This window comes from Triticum urartu, chromosome 4 (genome assembly GCF_003073215.2).
Source record: "Triticum urartu cultivar G1812 chromosome 4, Tu2.1, whole genome shotgun sequence".
NCBI lineage: Eukaryota > Viridiplantae > Streptophyta > Magnoliopsida > Poales > Poaceae > Triticum > Triticum urartu.
In genome coordinates, this window is record NC_053025.1 from 185,301,720 (window position 1) to 185,310,885 (window position 9,166).

Consider the following 9,166-nt stretch of genomic DNA (forward strand, 5'->3'; position numbering starts at 1 on the left):
GGCGCCAAACGTGGGCGGCAAAACACATTTGATTCAAGCTCGTCTGAAAGACATGTGTCTCTTCCTCCATTTCCCCAATCATACACGGTGGGCGGAAAAACAAACTCTCCTCCTCCGAAATCGATGTAGGCTAATATTTTAAATAGGGGAAGATGTGTAACTTCCATCAGACGTGACACAACCGCCCTACCTGTCAGCCTCGTTCATACACCGTGGGCGCCAACCATGGGCGGCAAAACACCCTCTCCTCGCCCGAAATAGTTACCGGCAAATATTTGGGAGATATGAGATTACCGTCCTATCCCCAACCAACGCGATGTCCGAAATTTTAAACGGGGGATAAGTTTGTAACTTTCCCCCATTTCAGAGAAGCGTGTCCCAAAGTTTGAGATCCCCCCTCCCCTCCATTTCCCCATTCATACACCGTCGGCGGCACGACAACCTCCGCATTGCGGCCAGCCTCCTCCGTCCGCCACCCCATCCTACACCTTGCCGGAGCCGCTACCCCTACCCCGTCGTCCACTGCAAGAGATGGACGTCTCTCATCCACGGCGCTAGACCAGGATTCTTTCATCGCCTCCTCTCACTTCATCGGTGCCATCATCCACCTTGCCTTTGCCGCTCCTATGACCGCCTCGTCCATGGCAATAGGACATACCCCCCAACCCGGCCGTGTGCCATCTAAAGTCTTCTTTCCCGCCGCCGACAGCCATCGCACCCGCAACACCATCAACGTATCAACATAGGCCTACACGGCGTCGCAAGAGAGGTGGTACTCTTCCATATGTGCTTAAATTATTGATCTCACCTAGAAAATAGATCGTAATTTGTTTACTGTACTTTTCTTGTCCGTACCAAATCGTAGTGGCTAGTTGAAAGCAAACATTGGTTGCGAAGTAGCATTGTCCGGTTTGCACCTTCAGATCCGCCATGGCACGGGCACTATACTCGTAAAGCTTATGGTTTCCCCCCTTTATATTCACTACCATCATTGTAGGTGCTTCGTGTCGTGCTAGCACTGCTCCTCAAGACCTCAACCCAAAGCTTACGTGTTGAAATACGAATCTGATATGATGCTCATATCACTAAAACAGAGAACGTTTAATTGGTCACCTAATGTTCCTATATTCATTTCGAAAAGCATGTGCGCCACCCACTGGTCCAGCTAATTCCACTTTCCTGATTTTTCTCTTGATGCTTAGGGTTTCCCCTTTTATCTACTCTACTATGATCTGTGTAGGTGCTTTGTGTCGTACTAGCATTACTCCAGCCTTCAAGCTAAACAACACAACACTCAGAATTCAAAAGCTTAGTTGTTCAAATATGATTGTGATATGATACTGATATTAGTTAACCGGCACATTTAATTGGTTAGCTAAAGGTCCCGCTTGAGTTTCCAAATGCATGTCGCGACATATAGAGAGACAACATAATTGCATTTATTTGTCACTTGTTGACCGTACTTTCTTGTCCATATCAAATCTTAGTTGTTATTTCAAAGCAAACATCGGTTGCTAACTACCCTTTGCGCGGTTTGCAGCTTCAGATCAGCCATCCCACTGCCACGGTCAACACTGTACTCATCATGCTTACGTTTTCCCCATTTTATGATGAGCACAATCAGCCTACGTGGTTCGTGTCGTAATAGCACTGCTCCACCCATCGAGCTAAACAAGCTTAGTTGTATAAATTCATATCTGATATTATTGCTGATATTAGTAAAACTGAGAGATGTTTAATTGGTTAGCTAAATGTTCCTACTTTAGTTTCGAAATGCATGTGAGCCACATATGGAGAGACCGGAAGCAATAGTATTTCTCTGTGCGCTCTGGTTCATCATGTGTAACGCCCCGAGACCGATGTGCCAGGTGTCCTCCAGTTATTCGATGTGGTTGCCTTGTCATTTCTTGCGCATCATGCATCTCATATCATGTCATCATGTGCATTTCATTTGCATGCATGTTCGTCTCATGCATCCGAGCATTTTCCCCGTTGTTCGTTTTGCAATCCGGCGCTCCTATGTCACCCGGTGTCCCTTTCTAACTCTTTTCGTGTGTGGGTGTTAAAAGTTTTCGGATTGGACCGATACTTGTCATGCGGCCTTGTTTTACCACCGGTAGACCGCCTCTCAAGTTTCATACAATTTGGACTTCGTTTGATACTCCAACGGTTAACCGAGGGACCGAAAAGGCCGCGTGTGTGTTGCAGCCCAACACCCCTCCAAACTGGCCCAAAGCCCACCAAAACCCCCTCCATCATCTCGGTCGTTCGATCACGATCGTGGGGCCGAAAACCGCACCTCATTTGGACTCTCCTAGCTCCCTCTACCTATATATATGTGTCTCCCTCCGATTTTCTCGCGCAGAGCAAACCCTAGCACCGCTCCCTCCGCGCCGCCGGACATGTCCGTCCACGCCGGACGCGTCCACCGGCCACCTCACTCCGGCGAATCAGCGCCCGACACGTCACCCCGCCGCCGATCTCCTCCAACCACGCGTCGCCACCTCAGCGGCATCCTCCCTCTCTCTCCTCCGCGCCCGCCGCCGGCTCGCGGGGACCGCAGCCGGCCCGCGCGGCCCGCGCGTCGCCCGCCACCGCCTGCACGCCCAGCCGCCTCCGAGCCACCGCGCCCCGCCTGCCTCTCCTCGCCGCCGTTCGCCGGCAAGCCCGCGCGTCGCCGCCTTTCGCCCCGTCGCCGCATGCCTCGCTCCGGCCGGCCACCAGTGCGCCGCCTCCTCCTCACCCCGAGGAGCTCCGCCGCCGCCCCGCGGGATCTGGCCATGGGAGGCCCGAGCCCGGCCGGATCCGCTGCCCACCGACCTCGCCGGCGTCCCTGCGACCTCGCCGGAGAAACCTCACCGCCCGAGCTTCTCGAGCCTCCCGGCGCCCTTTCTCCGGCCTCCTCCCCCAAGTCCGGCGCCAACCCCGGCAAGCATCGGGAACCGCCCGATCCAGATCTGTTTTGAGGTTGACCCCAAAATTGTCCTAAGTCATTTTATCCTAGTTATTTTTAGGCATTTTCATCATGGCATAACTCTGCACCCGTAGCTCCGATTCGTGCGTGTAGCATATCAAAATGTTCGTCTCGACGAGTACATCATTTCATCTCATTGCATCATTTTGATTTGAGCTCATATTGATGCCAGAAATGCTGTTGGAAGAGGGCTCTGTGATGATTATGTCAGATCTGTTTCAGCAAATGGCCTTTTGTCATTTTTGCCATGATTAATGTGTGCATGCTATGATCCTGAGATCTACATGTGTTTTGTAGAATGCCATGCCATCTTTAGAGGGGTGTATGCCATGTATTTTTGTGATCTTTGTGGTGACTAGCATAAGCTTGCAAAGTAGCGTAATCGTTGATGCTGTTTTCAGGGACTTAGAATTTCACTAAGTCCTTGTCCTATTATTGTTTTTATGCCATATGTTCATGTTGTTTCCTAGTGATCCGTGCCTCTTTTGAGGATGATAAGTAAGGATGCTTTGTTAATATTGTTGTACTCTATCCATCCATGTCTTTGTTTGCATTTATGGAGCACCCTAGCTTGAGTCAATCAAGCTCTACTTTTGCTATAAATTGTTCCTGGCAGGTTGTTGACTTGTTTAGCAATTTTGCCAAGCTTGTTGTTATTGATCCGTGCATGCTATGTTGTTGTACTTGCCATGTCTAGCTTCTATGCCATGTCTTCTTGATGGGTGTATGCTTAGTTTGTCATGCCATGCTTTGTAGTGAGTGCATCGAGCTCGTAAACATGCCTACTTGTTAACTGTTTTGCCATGCTCCAGTTTTTCATTAAGTCTGAATCTGTTTATGTTTTTGCTATGTTCACATGCTTGCAATTGTATTTTCTGATCCCTTTTGGCTCAAGGTCACTAAGGGACTTTTGTTATATGATTAGAGTAGCGTCATGCCATGCCTCTCTTTGCCATGATATGTTCCTATAGCATGTAGTTTTCATGCTCTAAATATTGCTTCCTGCTGATAAATTCCAGACTTGTGTTAATTTCACAAAGTCTGAAACCTGTTATCATTTGCACTTTTGCCATGCTTGTTTGAACCTGATAATGAGTGAATTAGCCGTAGCTCAGTGTCCATATTTTTCAAGCATCATGAGTGGATCCCTGCCATGTATTTTGTTGCCATGTTTGAGTGCTGTAGCATGTTGTTCTTGTTGCATTTAGTTGGCCACTTGCTGATTATCGCACACCGATGCCATATTTGTTTTGCTTGCCATTTCCAAACCGTGCATCCGATTCCGGTGATCTTTATATCGATTTTGACCGAATCAACTCCCCTTTGCAGTGGCACTCTTGGATTTCCAGGTTGAGGCCAGGTTTAATAATTCCTTTCCTAATCATGCATATGCATCACACACCGCAGCCCACATATCATACCATGTTTGTGTGTTGGTTGTTTACCATGTTGTGTGCTTCTTTCCGGTGTTGCTTCTTCGGATTGGTTCCGATAACGTCGCGTTTGTGAGGACCCGTTTGACTACGTCCGTTTTTCTTCTTCATGGACTCGTTCTTCTTCCTTGCGGGATTTCAGGCAAGATGACCATACCCTCGAAATCACTTCTATCTTTGCTTGCTAGTTGCTCGCTCTTTTGCTATGCCTATGCTGCGATACCTACCACTTGCTTATCATGCCGCTTATATTGTTAAGCCAAGCCTCTAAGCCACCTTGTCCTAGCAAACCGTTGTTTGGCTATGTTACCGCTTTGCTCAGCCCCTCTTATAGCGTTGTTAGTTGCAAGTGAAGAGTGGAGCTTGTTCCATGTTTGGAACATGGATATTTTGTTGGGATATCACAATATCTCTTATTTAATTAATGCATCTATATACTTGGTAAAGGGTGGAAGGCTCGGCCTTATGCCTGCTGTTTTGTTCCACTCTTGCCGCCCTAGTTTCCGTCATATCGGTGTTATGTTCCCGGATTTTGCGTTCCTTACACGGTTGGGTTATAATGGGACCCCCTTGACAGTTCACCTTGAATAAAACTCCTCCATCAATGCCCAACATTGGTTTTACCATTCGCCACCTAGCCTTTTCTTTCCCTTGGGTTCTGTAGACTCAAGGGCCATCTTTATTTAAACCCCCCTGGGCTAGTGCTCCTCTGAGTGTTGGTCCGACCGAGTAGACTGCGGGGCCACCTCAGGGCAACTTGAGGGTTGGTTTTACTCGTAGGATGTCTCATCTGAGTGTGCCCAGAGAACGAGATATGTGCAGCTCCTATCGGGATTTGTCAGCACATTCGGGCGGTGTTGCTGGACTTGTTTTACCATTGTCGAGGATGTCTTGTAACCGAGATGCCGAGTCTGACCGGATAAGCTTAAGTAGTCTTGATCGCGAGGGTGTGAGATTGCTTAGTCCCCGTGACTCACAAATACTTCCAAATCCAGTTTGCAGGTGCCAATGATATCGTGCAGGTGACACAACCAAGCTCAAGGAGGAGCTCTATGAAGATCTTGTCCTTTGAGTTGTTACATTCTAGTCGATCAGTAGTGGAGCCCAGTTGGGACGACCGGGGATCTGTGTAGCATTTGGGGTAGTCTTCTTTCCTTTTGGGTTCCGTAGTCGGACCTTGTGTGTATATGCATGATGTAATGTTTTATTCATGTATTGTGTGAAGTGGCGAGTGTAAGCCAACTATTTATCTCTTTCCCTTATGTATTACATGGGCTGTGTGAAGATTACCTCATTTGCGATATTGCTTTCAATGCGGTTATGCCTCTAAGTCGTGCTTCAACACGTAGGAGATATAGCCGCATCAAGGGCGTTACATCATGGGTGGCCAACCGACAATGTATTGAAAGACTTGTACTATCTTTAATCAGCTTGCTCTTCTACTCTTCTTTAAGATGATACTCTTCTCTTGCGGTCGACTGGTCAGGTCGAGTTGTTCTCCCTTAGTATATTTTGGATCTGTCAGGTCAGGTCGACTTGTTCTTCTTTACTATATGTTGAAGCTATCATCTGCGAAGTGTCATCACTTCTGGAGCACTCATATTTTGAGTAGTAGGCCACATTATATTAATGCACACAACAAATTAGAGCATGCATGGCATCTTTTAAAAGAATTGCAGAGATAGCACAAAGGGGTTTACAGGGAGGCAGTATTGGATTAGAATCACTTCTGCATTACAAAGAAAATCTCACTTGTTTTTATGTTTTCATGCATGTCATATATTGAACATTATCAAAATGAATATGAGAATGGGCGCACGAGAGAAATATTGCGGAAGGATCCACTTGCTAACAAACTTGGCATGGTGGAGGATGGCCTATCTTATTCACCCATCAAGGTGCTTGCTCTAACTTTGCAAAGTTGTATTGGTCGCACATACTTTGCATCTGACCTCTTGCATTACTTCTACTTTGTTACACCATCTGCTTAGTTTAAGTATCATATATGAGTATATGCCATACCTATCCATTTTCTGTACCTATTCCATGTGTCGTCTCACTATGTTTTTCCAGTCAAATGTTGTTCTTTCGTAATAGATGTCCAAAAGGAAGAGGGTGGGTGCAGATCCTCAAGGAGTACAAACTAGGTATCTGGAAAAGGTAGTGATACCTGTTAAATCAAATAGATCAGCAGCCACAGAAAACACATGCCCAACTGTACCACACTTTACCCCTACTCCAGTGGCCAAACCCCTATTAGAACTGCTGGGAGCCTAGCGCCAGGTACTGTCTATGATCTCAATTCAAAATTTGAACTCCTAAATTTCTGCTTGTGCCTTGCCTTCTCTCTTGTATGAAAACAAATTTCAGATGAATCTCCTTGCTCAAAGGATCATACGATCTCAAAACAATAATGGGCTCTGCATTGCTCTTGTCAGTACCTCTCTCCCTTTTTGCCTTGTAACGCTGCACTTAATTAATTTCTATTTGATTATGTATCATCAGTCTGCACCTGAGCTTCATTAACCTCTGTTTCTTCCAATATTATTTGATCTATATTTACTCTTTGCAATATGTAGAATAATGGCAACGCTTATAAAGAATTTTCTTTGGGGAATTAATTGAATTATCCTTCCATCAACATGGAGAAGGGCTTTGTCCAGCCCGTGTTAACATGTAATGTATGTTCATCCTTCTCATGCCTTCAAACTTTGTTCTAGTATAGATTTGGATAGGCATCATTTCCTCCACTGCTGTTTGCTTTGCTGTTTACATCTGATTGGATGTTTGCAACAACTAACAGTTTCAAATTGTAGTTGTAAAAACATGTTCCTTATGCAGAACAGATCCATTTATTTGCTTATATAATTGTGAAACCTGTTACGTGTCTCCTTGTTTCTCTTTCACACTCGTATCTCTTATGCCAGGCATAACTTTAGGGAAGATAGTGAGCCAAACCATCTTGAGGACAGCGAGATGACCCCAAGGTCCTGTCTTGATGAAGACAGTGAGTTGAAGCTACTCACCAGCAGGTGTGAGACAACCTCTGTGCAGTCGCTGCCTCAATCAGTTCGACTTCTTCATTCTAAACTTAAAGCGGAAAGGCTTGCTTCAGCTCAGCTCCGACTTGAAGTCAAAGATGTAATGAAGATGTCAGAGGACTGTCGTGCGCACCATCATGCCTTAAATCTAGTGTTGATGCATCTATCGTTCACACAACTGAGGTCTACTCAACTTCTTCAGCTGTTTGGGCGGCCCGACCTGGCCAGGCCTAGTGCCTTCTGAAGTGCTCTCAGTTTTGTATACTCTTTTGTCGGCGCGTTTATTTGCACCGGTGGCGAACTTTGATGCCTAGTGGATGTAATATGTGTGATAGCCGTGATAGCCTAGCGTAAGGTTCTTGCTTATTTATTTCCTTGTTGTCTTGTTTATTTGTTTGCTTGCAGTCATTGCAGTTCTTTTTCCACGGTTTGCTAGTGGCTGCAATAACCTATTTTTTTAAAACTAGGCCACAATAACCATGGGGTAATATTTACTATAGTGACATTGGGCCTCCTACGGGCCGTAGAAACAGTGGGCCTTCTACGGGCCGTAGAAACAATGGGCCTTCTACGGGCCGTAGAAACAATGGGCCTTCTACGGGCTGTTTCATCAATGGGCCTTATATGGGCAGTATAATCGATTGGCCAAACATGGGCCAATAACAGGCCGTATTATGGCTGTAAACGGGCTAGAGTTGGAATCGTCCGTTCATGGGCCGACCATAATGGGCCATCGTTAATAGGCCGTATTTAATGACACTATGAAAATGGCCCAACATATTAACGGACAACAAATGGGCCGACTGTAACCACGGGCTGAATTTGGCCCACAAGCAGAAAATGACAGTAATGGGCCGTAAGTAAATGAATGCTGGAAATGAGCCCAAGAATAAATGGGCTCCGAGAAGGCCGAAAGATAACATGGGCTGGAAACGTCCCAACGGAATAACGGGCCGTTAATGGGTATAAAGTGATACACTATTCATTACGGGCCAGTTTCACCACGGGCCGTTAATGGGTGTAAAGTGATACACTATTCATTACGGGCCAGTTTCACCACGGGCCGTTAATAGGCCAAGAGTTACATAGGGCCTCATATGGGCCGAAAGACGTCTGTCGGATTTTGGGTTCCGGCAGACCCTTGAGGTTCGAACACTGGGGTGCGCGCGGAGATTTCGCCTTCTACCTACCTGCACCCCTCCGCCTCGCTGAGATCTAAGCTATGGGAAGAACAGCACAAGAGACACAGGGTTTATACTGGTTCGGGCCACCGTTGTGGTGTAACACCCTACTCCAGTGTGTCGTGTGGTGGATTGCCCCTTGGGCTGATGATGATGAGCAATACAAGGAAGAACAGCCTCGCGTGGGTCTGTTCTTGGTTGGGAGGATGAACTGCTAGGGGGAGTTCAGTCACCCTTCCCTCTCTCTCTCTTCTCGATTGCGACCCTAGCTAGTTTCTGGGTTGGCCGATTCTGGATCCCCCCTACCCTGGGGGTGGCTATTCCTATTTATAGGCAAAGGCCCTGGGCCTCTTCCCAAATATTGAGCGGGAAGGGCGCCAACAATTGGCCATTTTGAAGGGGAACATCGGGTACACTTATCCTGACTAAAGTTGGTCCTCGCCTGCCAAAGGCTCTGGTGGTGACGCTAGCTTGGGCTCCACAATGACTTCCTTCCTGACGTTGGACTGGTCTTGGTCTCGTTGCACCGAAATGGGG